General features: G+C 38.1%; 1 protein-coding gene across 1 annotated transcript in view; it reads left to right on the top strand.

Annotated features, from left to right (window-relative positions):
* Positions 1-9938: 9938 nt before the first annotated feature.
* LOC139696725 (LHFPL tetraspan subfamily member 6 protein-like) overlaps positions 9939-16250 on the top strand; it is a 964114-nt gene continuing 957802 nt past the window's right edge. The window contains exon 1 of the mRNA XM_071595561.1: positions 9939-10852. The gene's annotated coding sequence lies outside the window, so the exon portion shown is untranslated. The remainder of the gene's footprint in view (positions 10853-16250) is intronic.

Here is a 16250-nt window from a genome sequence, read left to right as displayed (position 1 = left end):
CTTTTTTTTTGTTTAGGCCTAACCGGTTTCTCTCGCGACAGACGTTTTGAGTTTTTATGGTTTCGCGTGGAGATGGTTTTAAAGCTCAGGAAGGATTGTGGGAGGGAAGAAGATAAGGAAGATTTGCAGCAAGGGAGGAGAAAACACAAAGGTCTTTATGAACACCTGGGCGAGTGAATAAATTACGTAGGACGACGATCCATGAAGTTATTCTTCCTATGGGTGGATAAAAATAATCTCTTCCTTTTAGGTGGGGTCGATGAGGGCTTCTGATACGATCGTCGATGATATTGCGGTGGGGATGTGGATGATCGATCATGCTTTTTGATCCGGTACCTGATTTGTTTTTAATCGTAAGCGTGAAAAAATCTCATTAAATCTGCATACATATTAGTCATCTATACTCTCGGAGGATAAGTTGACTGGGATTACTCCGTGAAAATGCAGTATTCATTGAAAATTGCTACCGTAAAACAAAAGTAAAAATTTTCAGGCTGATAATGTACTTTTTGAATGCATTGGTATAATATCTTTCAACTCGTTTCCAAAGCACGTCTTGGAGTTTTTCCCTGCTTGAGAAGGGCGGACGGAGAATTCAAAGGACACAAAATATTTGCTTCGTTTGTTTGAAGATTTTCAATATGATACCCGTAAATCTCTTGGTCTATTGCAAATTTTTTTGCCATTACTCTTATGAGTGATTTTTAGTTTAGATCACGTGTCGCAAAATCTTGAAATGAAAGAAATGTTCAGGTCGATTCGCATTGCAAATATTATGTAAACTAAGTAACATGCTTGATTCATGCTTTCGTAATATGGATGATATATTTCGTCATTCTATGCCTATTTGAATATTTTTCTTCTTAACAGTAACCTAATGCGGACTTTTATTTGGGAAAATGTATCCATTTTAAGATATAGAAGCATTTTCATCGTTACCATGAGATGAGGAAAGACTAAGACACATCGCTTGTGAATATATAGCCAACTCTGAAATTTCTTCATGAAAAACTCAAACTTGATTTAACGTAATTAGGGAAGAGATGGGGAACCTTAATGTGCTGGATGACCAAATATTACTAAATGTTACATCCACTTCCGTAGTAAAAGCGCATATTGGTGAGAGAAAAAATAGGTTGAAGCTAAGGAAAATTAATGACTTGTTCAAGTAATGGAAATATATTTGAATACTTAATATTTAAAAAAGCTCTTTAAAAATGGTAACATTGCAAACTTAATTAATATCATCTCATCTTAGTGATTTCAGACCACCATTCGGCTCTCCCTTGTTTTTCTCTGTTTTGCATTCCTTTACAGATGGGCTTCTAAGGGTGACATTTTGCTTGGGAAACTAATGTAGGCAAATGAGTGTTGTCGGTCATGGGATTCGTATTGTCAGGCGTTGCCTGTGGAAATTTTTTATCTGAGTGTGTAAAGTGTTCGGTTATGTTTTGGATTTCTCTAAGTTTGTGATTTATCGTCGATGAGCATTGGAGACTGAATATTTCTTATCAAGCCGGCTATGGATGGTACAGAGTGAATTTATTTATGCTGGTAGAGGTAATCAAAGAAAAAAAACAGGTCAAAAAGGTATATCTAAATGTGTAATAGATGGATGATTTGTTGCTTTAGTTTTAACAAGAGGAACATTGATAAAGGACATACGGAAGATAATTTTGCTCGGAGGATTATTTTGAGTGTTTATAACGTGTGGAATAGAGGATTCGAATTAAATTTAAAGTGGGAACTACGGGGTTCATGGGGAGCAGAACGAAGATGGGCGAAATGCTGACCTCATCCTGGAGTTATTTCTGTGAAACACCTGGCACTTGTAATGGAACAGAGGGTGAGATTTTTTTGATTCGTCATTAAGCGAAGTGAGAGGATTTGAGGATGAGTAACGCCAAGTAAGACTGGTGTAAATAACGACAGGACGGATGATGAAAGAGTGTAGCACTTTTTAATTGCCTGCTGAAGTGGTCTATCCTCATAATAAGGCAGCAAGAGTTCTCCTTTCTGCATTGATTTTGTTAATTGAAATACTGAGGTGGCGAGGAAGTTTTAGTTTGTTATCCAAGCTGAGAAATTCAGCTGCGGTTAGTCTGTGTGCCCTTCCAAAATCCATCTTAAACGAATAGACTACAAGTAATGTTAATTTAAGTTGACGCCTAGAAATTTTATGGACGGGGTAGTGAAAAAAGAATTATTCTTGGGTAAAGGGTTGAGGGGACATACTATATTAAGTTCGTGACTATTTTTATGTCCGCAAAACTGTGACTTCACGTTTATTAGGAATATCTGGAAAAGTAATTTTTTGATGTAATGGAAAAAAATCATGTAAAGTGCAAAAGGGTGCAATCATTAACAAAAACTATTAAAATGTAAATACCATAGGAAAATTTACTGGAAAAACACATGAAATACGAATGCCTGCTGATGTATCTTATGATGATGCCTTGCATTAATACACTTTGTCGTCTATCATTGAGTATTGCTGCGGAATTGCTTTTTTGTATGACCCCATCATGAAAGAATACCATCAAATGGTGCCGGAAACAGTCTTCCTTGAAGTAGAGTTGATTATCATCTCCCTCGCCTCTGATTTAAAGAAAATGCCTACGCCGTTAGCTAAGTGACCGGCGAGGGTGTGGTACTCTCGACGGCGGCTAACCTGAAAGTCGCCCGTTTGAATACCAAGTGGGGAGGTGCATGTTTTGTGTATGTATAAAAGATTTTACAAAGACAAATTTGATGAAGACTCAAATAGAAACAACCATTGGGCTTTGTAATATTCAGGTCGTCAAACCTCAATCTATGCTAATGAATTGCAATAGGCAAAGAGGCTTTTACAAGGAGGAGGGAGTTGATGACAGGGTCTTTGAGTAAGGATGTTAAGAAAAGACTCGTAAAAACTTTGATATGGAGCGTAGCTATGTACGGCGCGGAAACGTGGTCATTGAAGCAGGAGGATAGACGTAGACTGGAGGCTTTTGAAATGTGGGTGTGGAGAAGAATTGAGAAGGTGAAATGGACAGAGAAGAAAACAAATGAGGAAGTAGAATTCTGCATGTCCGGATTTTCACCGCGTTGTTGTTTGAAGCCGACAACAGTTTCGCCGAAGTTTCATCCGGCGTCTTCAGGTCGAAGATGAGGGACTCAGATTTTGGCCGTCCTTATATAGGTTTATACCCATACCTATATAAGGACGGCCAAAATCTGAGTCCCTCATCTTCGACCTGAAGACGCCGGATGAAACTTCGGCGAAACTGTTGTCGGCTTCAAACAACAACGCGGTGAAAACCCGGACATGCAGAATTCTTCAAGCCACCGCCGCGAAAATCTACGCAGCCAAATGAGGAAGTATTTGGTATGGTGGGCAAAGAGAGGGGTTTGTTGGGAGAAATCCTATGGAGGCAGGAAAAGTGGATAAAGGGGGTGTTTACCGGCAGTGGGATGTTGAAGACTATAATTGAGGGGAGAATGTTGGGAAAACGAGGAAAGGGAAGGAACAGGATAGGGATGTTGGACGCGGTGAAGGGAGGAAGAAGGTACTCAGAGATGAAGAGGGACCTGATATAGAGTAGGATACTGGATTGTGAATTTTGTTAGGAGTCACAAAATGTTTATTTGGTAGCTTTTTCCATCCAAAAACCTACCTTAACTGGTAGATTACCAAATAATAATAATAATAATAAATGTAAGATTCTACATCCTCGATTACTTTTTGAACTTTTCTAATAACTATGAAAATCGTTGATTTTCACGCTATATTTTCAAAATTAGCCGACCGTAGTTTGACTTGATCACTTGATGAACTTGAAAATGACACAAATTATCAAGGTACGGTTAAATTTGAAAATTTATTTAAGTTCTTTCTGTGTTCGTGGAAAATAAGATAAGTGTCAGATGTTGCCTATTTTAAACGGGTTTTAAACTCGTTAAAGAGAAGAAAAGCGTAATGCCATGGTACGTGATAAAGAAGTGATGGCATATTGGTGATATCTATGAATTTAGACAAAAGATATATTTTTTCCTGATGTCATGACTGAAGAATAGGAATTAATAAACAACTTTAAAATAGTGCGGTGAAGATTTGATGTTTTATTCAATTTTTAAATTGCACGTAAATATTTCCGTTACTTAAGCCGTAAAATATTCTTATTTAAAGCAGTCGTTTTTGACTCTTTAGTAACTGAGGAAAATTATTATTGGCTGTTGTCCGTTAAAAATTTATAACCGAGAAAATACTAAGACTGTAATAATTTAGGATAAACTGCATTTCATTTAAATGTATTTTGGGAAATATTCGGTCCGCAAGCAGAAATAAACTAATGTAACAAATTTAAAAGTGAATGTTCGAGCATTCGGATAAGGTGCGTATCCAATTAAAGCATTTTCTCAACCGTAAATGCACGAAATGCGTTTGAGTAAGAAATGAGATGGTGCGTTTGGGTTGGGAAAATGATTCCCTTATAACTGGAGGTTACTTCAAAACGCGCGAAGAGAATGTAATTAATTTCACTGACGGTTAAATCCGAGTTGGATATTTCGAGGTATGCGCTGGTTGACTCTTTAAGCACCTTCAAAATTCTCCATTCCGAGGTTCAGTTGGGGTGCAGGATTATTTCGCTGACATAAGTGACTTCGCTGAAAGAAATACTCAACAGAGTGACTTTAAGTGTCTCGAAGCAGTTTAATATTTATCAATACCAAAAGAAAAAACATTTTCATACACATTGAGTTGGAGCTCCGCTGTGAATTGAATGATCAAATCCCAGATGAAAAAGCATATTTATTATAATCATTAGCCTTAGCTAGAGTTAGCACGCTATTCTTTATTTGTAAAATGCCGTTTTAATGAAAAAAAAGGCTAGTAAGACATGAATGTCGAAATTTTTTAAAAGAAGTAAGTTTACAAAAAAATTGTTGTCTCAGGCGTAACTTTATGGAATTTGCATAACATATTGAAATGAAATGAAAGAATTGACTTTCTAATTCCACACACTTAAGTGTGGAATTGTGTGTGGAATTACAAAGTCAATTATTTCATTTCATTTCAATAAGTAAGTTTACCTTTAAAGTGTATCATGATTCAATTTCTTCGGGTGAATGAATGATTCATTCATTATTTTCAGATTACCAAACAAGGGTTGGCTGGATGTAAACTGTTGTACCTGTGACAACCTTTTGTCGTACCAAATGCGACGGAATAGATGTCCCTAAAATGGTGGCCTCAGTATTTGCAGTCCACTGTGGTTGAACGATTCTGTGAACGGGAAAATAGGACATCTTTTTGTATTCCAATCACTATCAACCAACAATCTCCATTCACTGTGTATCTCAAAATGTTTTATCTGGAAGTAACGTGGAAAATATCCTGCTGTTAATTTCCTTCCCCTGAAGTCTTGATGATTGGGACTATTTTCAATCTCTAGTGCATGTTTGCCCAAACTAACATTCTCGCAAAGTACTACCGTTGAGAAAGTTGAACTTCGTTGTTACTTCGCATTTGCAGCGGGAAGGATAAGACGAAAAATTATCCTGTTTGAAGGGATGTGGCGTTGCACGTGTTTGGGAGAGTTTATCTTGCCTCTTTTGAGCTGCGACTCCCTGACCTTAAGTGAAGGGATGCAAAAAAAAAGAAAGAAATAATGCCTGCTACAACACCTGCTATGAGAAAGAAAGTACTTAAAGGGTGCGGGACAACACCGCGAACCCCTTTTCGAGATGTTATTTATTCCCCAGGAAAGTTTAGTAATAAAAGCGTTGATGATTTATCGTTATGGGTTGCCGCGGTTGGGAAAAACGTGTCTGCATTCCACTTTATACGTTTCAACATGCATAAAGCGTACCAGGATCTGTAATCTCATGATTAGTATGGGCAATAATAAAATTTAATGATTGCGTTTGATATTTTTTGCTGAGAAAATATTATATTGTAAAAATACCACGCTTTTACGAAATTGTTTTCATACTACTCAGCTTTTTCATGATAAAAGATTTGGTTTGCTCGTTACAGGGATTCTGATCAATTTGCGCAATTAAACTTTTTAAGCCCTCTTTCTCATTTTTGTAGCAAGCAATAACTGTACCGAATCGATATTTAAGATTTTTTTTAGGTTTCTCATTTTTTTGAGAATTACAAATTTATTATTTTCCCTCATTCATCTTTTTCAGACCAATTAAAATTGTCCAAATTCAATTAAGTGTCGTTGATGCTTCCTTCTCGTTTATGCTCGTGCTTTTTCGTACATTGGTATAAAAAACAAGGGAAGGAAATAAGTTAAATCGAAAGTTTAATCACTTGCATATTTTTTATGGTTTTCATAATCATCATCTTCCTAAATGATTATCTTTTTTCTACTTATACTTGATGGCCTTACGCCTATTCTATTACTGCTTAGTATGAAATGATTCCCAGATAGAAGCTAGGAATATTTAAAAAAACACGCCCGAAATTTAATCATTTTATTCATAAATCTATGCATAAACCAAATTGGTGATACCTTTAAATTCCGACCAAATATTTTCTTATTTAAGAAAAGGACAATCTTTTTTACTTAAGAATAACTGATCGTAAAGTACTGCCCGTTTCCCCTAATGCATCATGTCCGTGAATATTTTTTCATAATACACCAGTATAATCACAGCGCCCCTTCCCATGAACTACGAGTATAACATTGACTTGGTGGAAAATCTTGAGAGTTCCGTCGACCCCAGGAGCGACGCTGGTGGGGTCATTGATAGTCGTCACTCCTGGTGGGGCCACCTATGCCAGATTGGTGGAAGCGTAGTAGCAAGGCAAAAGGTAGTCCGCGCAGCGTCTGTCCATCAGTGAGGCGAGTGCGAAGGCGTCTGATCCAAGTTAGGCGGCCAATTTGTTGAGGGTGCCACGTTAAAAACGCTATTGAGGAAGGCAACGGTAAACTATCTCAATTATTTGTCCCAAGAAAATATGATGGGCACGTATACAAGAATGAGCTCTGGTGGCAACTGGACCGAGTGTAGTACCCGTCAGTGGGGGAGGCAAAAACCCCGCCGTCATCATCCCTCGAAATCCTTGCACAACTGGAAAACTGACTACAGAAAACAAGAGGCAGAAGAGGAAAGACACCATTAAAATACGACCTTGAGATGTTTGGGAGATTATGAGGACATAGAAGTAGGAAAATATCAAGGAGAAATGGAGAGAGAATAAGATTATAAGTTTGACATCACACGCGGAAAAGGTATTACTCAGGTTCGTAAACAAAAGGATTGAAAAGAGAACAAATGAGTACTTATGAGATCAATTTGGATTTAGGGAGAGCATGGGCACGTTTGATGCCTCAGGGATGATGGACACGCTTATTACGAGTTGAGTTACACCTTTCATCTACCAAACCAACCTTCCGAGTTGACAACTGTGGTTTCTGTACCAGTAAATAAATTAATCAAATATAAGTTAATTCAGTCAGAGGGCGAGTGATCAAAAGCATCATTACCTGCCATTGCATCTTAATGAAAGAGCCTGCTTTTATAAATTACACATATTTTGAATTTTTACCCTTTTTCCGAATTAATTTTGAAATATGTAAATTTCTGATCAGTTTGATTTCGCACTCGGCCATGGTAGTACACCATACACAACACGATGTAGAAGGGAGCAAATGAGTGATTAGATGAATATTAGTTTGCTTTTAGAAAGATGATAGTTATACTTGATGTCATAATAATAATGAGGTCACCAGTAGAAAGGAACATTGATTAAAACCATGATCATTTGTAATCTTCGTGGATTGATGAACATTTTGAAAAGTTAGGAGTAGGTTGGTAGACTAGACAACTTACCCGGAACCTGGTTATGCCTCAGACTGCACTAATGCAGATAGCGTATAGAGAGTCAGAATAGGTAGTGTTAGGTAAGGGAGTAAGACATGGATGCCCATTATAACCTGTTCTTTTCGATTTATATATATATACTACATATTTATGCGAAGTAAATAGAAAGGCTAAGATAAACATTTAAGCTAGTGGACATGAAGTAGAGCAGATGAACGGTAAAATCTCTTTGAAAAGTATGTAGGATGAGGATGGGGAAGTGGACATTGAAAGAAGATTTCCACTAGGTTAAGGACCGTTTACAAAGAGGCGGGAGTTGATCACCGGAACCTTAAGTAATAATAAAAATACAGATAAGAATTTAGTTTGTAGTGTAGTTGTATATGGTTGAAAAACTGAGGCAGAAGTATAAGCATAGATGGAGGTATTTGGTTTATTGTTTTGGAGAAGAATGAAAGAATAAAATGCACGGATAGGATAAGAAATAATGTAGTCGTAACATGGCAGGGGAAAAGAGGCAGCTGTGGGAAGAAATTCAAGGCAAAATGCATGCTGAAAATACCAAGAGGGAAATGAATGCTATGAATGGTAAATGAGGAGAGAATACTGAGAAAGTGAGGAAGAGGGACGAAAAAAGAATAGGAATTTAGGATTACATTTTTTTACTACGTATAACACACATTTCTATAAATTATTATTATTATTAAAAACCCACATGTGCTGATAGACAGTGTCAGGTGGCACACAAGTCCCAAGTAATCACAAAGGTAAAATCAGTCAATAAACAAAAATACACTTTAAGGGAACTTCAAAACGCAAATCTCTAACACAAAACAAGAAAATCCCCATCTCATTAACATCAATCAAACAGCAAGAAAAAAAGATTTAAAAACAAGCTGTTACACATAATTTTACGCCACACATCAATCAAATATATTCCTTACATCTTTTATTAAAAGTATGCACTCTTTTAGGAAAGGGCTCGAATATTTTTGCGGATTAGGTGTTCCAATCAACAATTGTTTTATTTGGACAAGAAAATTTTTGTTTATTCGTTCTTTGTGCCCGGAATTTTACCTTGAATTTGTGCTTATTTCTTCCTGTAAAATTTGGGTTCCCCGCCTCATTCCTAAGATTTGCCCAAGCTTTCTCCCCCTTCAGAATGCGGAACATTCCACAATGTCTGCTTATTTTCCCTCTAGTTTGTAGAGGTTCCCAGACCAGCGTTTTTAACATGTCAGACACACTGCATTGAAGGAGCTAAAAAGTAATCGGAGCTAAAGAATGAGTTGTAATATGGGATTTAAGGATATTTGATATCATGTTAATGAGAACTTACGAGTACAGTATTGTGTAGTGCCAGGGTCAATCAAAAACAACCTCCCCCATGTCTGAAGACTGATATTAATAAAAATTACATCACGTTCATTTTCGTGATTTTTTTATATTTTCCTCACATATCCTTTTAGCGCCTTTCGTATGTTTTTGGCAAATGTTTTTTTCTTTACAATTGTTACATAATAATTTGACGCATGTGTTGTGAAACACATGATACTGATAATGGAAAACGAAAGCGTTTCTTTTGACTCCCTTTGCGATATGTTATACATTTAGATTTACACAACGACGCTTTCAAACTTTCCGGACACGTCGGACGCAATCAAAACACGCATCACGACTGGGATATCACTCATTCGTCGTTGCCACGAACGTGACATTGCTTCGTTTGGGCACAGGGCGTATTTTCGTCCGGTAACGTCTCCTCGAAATGACAGGAAAAAGACAAAAACAACGGCGGAATTATTACGTCTTTTCGTCCTCCCGTGCTCCCATGTGTAGTTGTTCGCAACAGATAAAAATAATAAAAAAAACGTAAATCCAGGTCCGAGGAGTGGTAATACAGAATTCCTTGTGAGGGTTGAGGCCGTGTTTTGTTTTCGAGGATGCTGGGATCGTTGCCATGTGCCACTACGCCCGGCGTCGCCGCGTCTGCTTCCAATAAGAGGTGGCCAGGGACGGTAGGGGAAGAAGGGGCGGGTAGAAGAGAGGGGGAAGCGGAGCGAGAGTAAGCTAGTCCCTTCGTAAACTCCCGTCAGTCGCTTGGCGAGAGCCGTCGAGTTCGGAACGGAACGTTTTTGTCGACGCGCTTCCAGCGTTGCCCGTGTTGTGTGCGCGAGTGATTTCTTCTCTGGTTCCCTTGGCGACGATCCCTCAGGAATTACTCCAGCGCCTCGCTCCCGTTCCTCCAGCCGGGAGAAGGCCGTGTGCTTGCGGGAGCATTCCTCGCTCTTCTTTTTTTCAACATCTTCCCAGTTTGTCTTCCTTTCAGTGCGTGTGTTCTATCCTTCGTGTGCACAGCCATTCGTGTTGTGTCTCAGTCCGTAGTTGTTTGGGGTATACCGTTTTTAAGAAGGTTCCCCTTCCCGGAAGAAACCGCGGTATCACCCAACGTCTTCTCTCCGGTCGCGTGAAGTATCACGGAATTTGAGAAGCATAACAAAGTGTCGCGGAATTGGTTTTAACCCTCTCATATCCACATTCCAAGCAGTTTCCGAAGAATCTTAGTTTTTTGGCACGTGGATATTTTGCATTGTTTTCTTCGGGAAGTGTGAGTTTTTTGTTCGTTGCTGGCGTTGCGTGGAAGTCGGTTAGGAAGGAGGTTATCCTAGGAAGTTGGCCGGTGAGGATACGATTGTTCACCTGTCGAGTACTCCATATCAGGAGTAATATAATTCGAAGGCTCTTATTGAGATACGCCCTAAATTGGAAAAGTACAAGGGCTGCTCTACGGAAGGAAGGTTCGCCGAGTGCAGAGAGGAAGGAAGGCGTGCGCCCACCCAGTCCGAGCGCGTTTGTTTTCGCTCCCGAGCCAGCACGTGACCACCCGCGAAAACACCGACTTCGGGACTCTTCGGTCTTCTTTTCTCTCCGCCGGTTTGGGAATAAAGAATAAGCGCACAACGTGTTTTGAAACCGACGCAGCGAGGAATTTCAAGGAGTGAGAAGCCAGGAGAAAGCTAACGTACTTGAGGTAACTGAGACTTTATTTATTTTTTTCCAAAATTTAAACTTTTATGAGAGATAAATTATCAATGAAATACACTGTTCTATGAAGTACTAAGTGTACTCCTGAAAGTTAAGTTACGGCCTGATTTATTAGCGTTAGTAATTTTAGCCATGTGAAACAAAAGACATCTAGTTAATTGTGTGTGATATATTGTAACCTTTCATTTGCTCATTCGCTGAAATACTTATTTTTTAATCCCTTGTGTGTTTTGATCCTCAACCGACATCGTTCCACCTGCGGGCACGTAATTTTTGCAGGAAGTTCTCCGAAACGATTACTGACGCAATTAAAAGGGTCTTTAGTTGGATCCTTCCGGTTAAAACGATAAAATTACGAGGTAATTGGTGCAGCGGTTAGCGCGTATCTGTTCTGGTGCGAGCTGTTAGGAGATACAGTTTTGCATTGACAGATGCTTACTTAAAAGATTCCACGAAGGGATTTTGTAGTATCCGAACCGTCCCTATTCTCTAAAATAACAGGAAATTAAATATATTTGAAAGAGTCAAGAGGTAAAGAGCTTTAATCTGTGCGTGAGTGGTGTTCAAAACCCGCTCACGGTGCCCAACATGATATAGCAAAAATTTTCATTTACATGTTCTGTATGTTCACACTTATTTATCCCGAAATATATTGGAGGAGAATGACGAGGAAAATAAGAAAGAAAAGAAGTTAAGTTTCATTGACATTCCTATCTGTAGAAAGAACCCACCAAATTAACAACATGCCCCGTCTTGTGTCAGATTTCTGTATTTTTTCTTCGCTTTCAGCCAAGTTTCTCATCGCCAATAGCGTAATAGAATTTCATATTTTGATTTTCATGTGTTCACAACGACTGTTGAGTGACGTTAGACCGTTATCAGTGGTTATTCATTAGGATTCTTATGATTGACTTTCAATGATCACTCAAACATTTGCCAATGGCCCTGACTTCAGAATATTAGCAGTTCCATTTCGCATTTCACTCGGTTTCTGTCACATTTTGGTCGGTATTTTGATTTGAACGACTTTACAGTCATCCAAATGCAACTTCATTCAAACTATACAGGTATGTAAAATAGCCGTAAATGCAGTAATCAACCCGAAGGTCTCTTTGGTAGGTGTCGATAGAGTTCATCCAATACTAAGTCCGTCGGCGTGTGAAATTCACTCTGCAGGCAGGGAGAGTGGGGCAGATCCTTCCTCGGTGCCAGTTATGGTTTCCCAAGAAGTTCTGGTATCCGAAAAATCACATAGTTTGGGTGGAGCTGCAGGTGGCCAGAGTGGCTTGTCCGGAAATCGAACCCGGACCCTCCGGCCAGTAGTCCAATGCTGAACCCCCTGGACTACCGCGACAGAGACATATATATATATATATATATATATATATATATATATATATATATATATATATATATATATATATATATAAAATAAATAACAATAATATATATATATAAATATATAAAATAATAATAAAAAATATATATATATATATACACATTATATATAGAATATAAATAGCACATAAATATGTATCCCAGATTCGTTCTATTTAATTTCGTAGACTCGGGCTAAATATGAAGCATTTCATTCTCAAGTAGGAGCATAAATATTCTTCCCGTGTCTCCCTGCAATGGCAGCATTTACATGTATTGCCATGCCCGCACAGGGTTGTAGATGCTGCATCCCAACCTTTTTTTTTCTTTTCGATTTCTTTCCTTGGGACCGCGAGAAGAGCACTCACATAAGCGGCGAACTTAATCATCTCTCCCCCGGCCATCCGTGGACTCAATCCGGTAGGCGGCGCGCTCGCTCTTAATCTTTCCTTTCCTCGCGTAATCCAGGCTTCTAGGGAGTGGAAAGAACGTGCATGCAGGCTGACCTATGGAGGATGGCCGCCCTCTTATTAAAGTTCACGCCGCGCACTCTTCTGAGCTCACCTCGCAGGCGCGTGGTCCCGTTAAAATATATCCTCACTCTCGACACACCACTCCGCAGGGTGGAAAAATTCTCCCGGGGAAAAAATCCGCCCGGAGAGTGTTGCATAGAATATTGCGTTCTCTTTGTTCGGTATGTCGACCAACGGTGATCTTGACAGGGAATGCTGCTCATCCATGTGGTGAAGAGGGATTTTCTTACGTGATAGCTGGATATAAGTGTTTTGTTGGCTTATTGAACGTCCAGTTTACTTGGAGTTTTCCTTTTATTACGCTGTGGGTACGAGGTTTTCCTCTGACAGCTTCAACAGTCCAAACATTATTGAGAACGGCTGCTTATACAAATGTTTACCTTTCCAACCATCCAATTAATTATTATGTGTTCTGTCAATTTTATTATGATATTGATCTAGGTAAGCGGAAGTAATTTATAACTATTAAAACAATCATTTGTAATTTTCCTTGGAATCTTGGTGAGCTGAACTCAGCTTCCATTGGATCTTGCACGCCGGTTATTAATTTTTCTCAGAATCTCCGAACTTTTAGCTAATTAAAATTTTGTAAACGTAAAAAAAATCTTTCTATTTAACCTTCCTATTGTTTTTTTTATCCATCCATTTTTTATTAAGCAGTATGTTGAACTGAAAGATGAGGAATTAAAATTTTTTAGCAAAATGGAACATTCCTTGTTTCATAAAAGAATCAAAGAACATCTATATTTACAAAATCCTTGCAAGCCACCGGAAACGTGTGTGACGGGTGGTATTAGGACACCATCAATACATGCAGATATATTAATTCATGAATACATTATGATACATTATATATATATACATTATAATACCTGTATACATTAGCTGGTGTCGAAAAACTCGCACAAATACACCCAATAAATTGTGCGTTTAACTTAATTATTAAATGTTAGTCTTTAAAGTTAATAATCAGGCTCTTGGGTTCGATTTTTTCATGTTGGTGGTGAATCGTGAGAAAAGCGAGTACATGAATCTGTGTCTAACTCTGTTTTATCCCGGTGTTCGAATCCAACTAGGCGTATAATTTGGTGCCAAAATAATTACCTTTGGGTCGAAAGAAAACTCAAGTGTCCTGTACCTTTCTGAAGCAAGGTCTTACTCGTTCACGTCGAGAATCAAAAACTCCCAACCTAATTCCTCCAACATACCTGTCAGGTTTACGCTCTTCTCACTGCAATTTAAAACGAACCTAGCCGATTCCTTTTGAACCTTCTGAGATTCCTTATTAAGTTTTCTTTCAAGGATCCCAGATATATTCCGCGTATCCAAAATGTGTCATGATTTAAGTGAACCTCTCTCTGAACAACATAAGAGAAGGCAGAGATGAGAAGATCCAGCGAGGAAGTCAATGAGATCAATAGAACTAGCATTGGTTAGAGAGTAAAGGAGATCGAGATCAAAGAAGTACTAATAATACTAGTAAACTCATCCGTGTGGATCATAACTTGTATAGGAATCAGCATTTAAACATTCTCATTACAAGCATCTTTTGAGCTAAAATGTTATTTCTTATTGTACACGAACAGATTTTTTTTTGAGGAAGAGGCTCATCAGAGCTGTTATAAATGTTCAGCATCTCCAAAATCATGAATGGCGATTATGGACTGAAAAACTAAAACTTCACATTAATAAACCCATATCTTCACACATATATTCCTACATACATATTTCTGTGTGTTTATTTAATCATTATTTATTTTTAAGCCTGGAATAAATTCAAATGGAAGCAGAAACGACTTGTACTCAGTTCTTGGATGTTGTTATTTCCAACGGTAAGATAGGAATAGCATTCAGCTCTTAAAATGTCCTAAGCCCATAACTAGTTGAATTTGACACTATTCATTGACTGGAAATATATTTTTATAAAAGTTCGCAGTTCAGTAAACTATTGGGCATTTTTGCTTTGTAAACATTTAAGAGTCTTTTAGAAATTTTGCAAAGGACACCCTCAATGATGTATTTATTTGGAAAATCCTTGATTTTCTTATATTGACTTTTTTCTTTCTTTTGTAATCAGGAACGTCTGGCATCAGTTAAAAAACCTTTGACAAAGTACGCGCATTGATAGTTTTCGGATTTAGATAATAGATTTTATATTACTTAAAAGAGAGGAAGAATGGGATATGTTTGGATGAGGGGGTAAGATATGCAAATCTTTTTTTTCCCGCTGTTGTGTATTTGAAGCATCAAGTGCTGAATGTATACTCAAGGTTAGTACAATTTTTATTAATTAGTCTTTGGCGTGAAACGAATGCCTTATGGAAATCTGCAGTGAAAGGCGAGCCTTAGGATTAATTTCATTCGGAAAAACACGAATGACATTTTATTGGCTTTACTGTCGAGAAAGTACGATGGTGTACAATTTTATGGAGGCAAGTGCCATGTTGGCTTTTGCGCTCCCTTCAAGTACCAATAGAGTCACCACGCAGTACGTATTACCTTATAATTGGGTAATTAGTGAAAGCAATTTGCTGTCGGCAAGTTAGCTGATTATTGGAATATATTTGCTGCTTGAAGCACTAAATGAAAATGTACGCATAATTTGGATGGATATACATTATGTTGAGGTTTATAATCTATAAAATATCAAATCTAACCTTCGCTACTGCATAAAAAGTTTATTTTGGGTATTGCGGGCGATGCTAATGGTACAGAAACTAGGGGTTAGTTAACGTGACGTAACGTTGCAGAAAAATTTCATTTCATAGGTCGATAGTTTGCGTGAAAGTACCTTTCAATGCACTAAATACGTAATTAAATTTTGCAGGAATGTTTTTTATGACTTTTTAAAAAGGCCCTCCCTTCCTTCCTGGGTATATCATGCCCGGAGTTCATTGAGCTCTCAGGTAGCAACCTTGTTGGGAGCTCACTTTTTATACGTAGAAAAAAGAACACCGTAAACTCTTCGGTTTTGCTTAGATATTTATTCGCACTCGACTGCCATAGGAAAAAGATAAAAAAATTTCGCAACTTATTTTTTTCGCAAAGAACTCCCCCCTCCCAATGAAATTTTCTCTTACAGAAATCATTCACGGAGGAAACGTTTCATTTTTGTAAAAAAAAAACTTTTTTTTGCCCCGGAGAGCATTTCAGAGTTTTTTGAGCGCGTAATTTCGAACAGTTTTGTGGATGCCGGAAAAAAATAAGGATTAAATAAAAAGGTGGTTACGCACGATCATAGGGATTATTCCGAGCCTTTCGTTAATGAGCGTGAATCACAAAGAGAACCAACGGTGATACGCTTTGTATATCTACAGGCAGTGTCGTAACTAGGGCGAAGGGAAACTTCGGCGGCACCCTTTTGGGAGATTACGGCCAAAACTATTAAGGATCGAGAACTTTGCAAAAGCTAGCGGATGTTCAAAATCGACATTGAGAATCGTGAATTTAATTCACGTGCTTTGACAATGAGAC

Source organism: Hetaerina americana, unplaced genomic scaffold, assembly GCF_022747635.1.
Source record: "Hetaerina americana unplaced genomic scaffold, ioHetAmer1.1.p SCAF_7, whole genome shotgun sequence".
NCBI lineage: Eukaryota > Metazoa > Arthropoda > Insecta > Odonata > Calopterygidae > Hetaerina > Hetaerina americana.
This window is presented reverse-complemented; position numbering and strand designations above follow the sequence as displayed.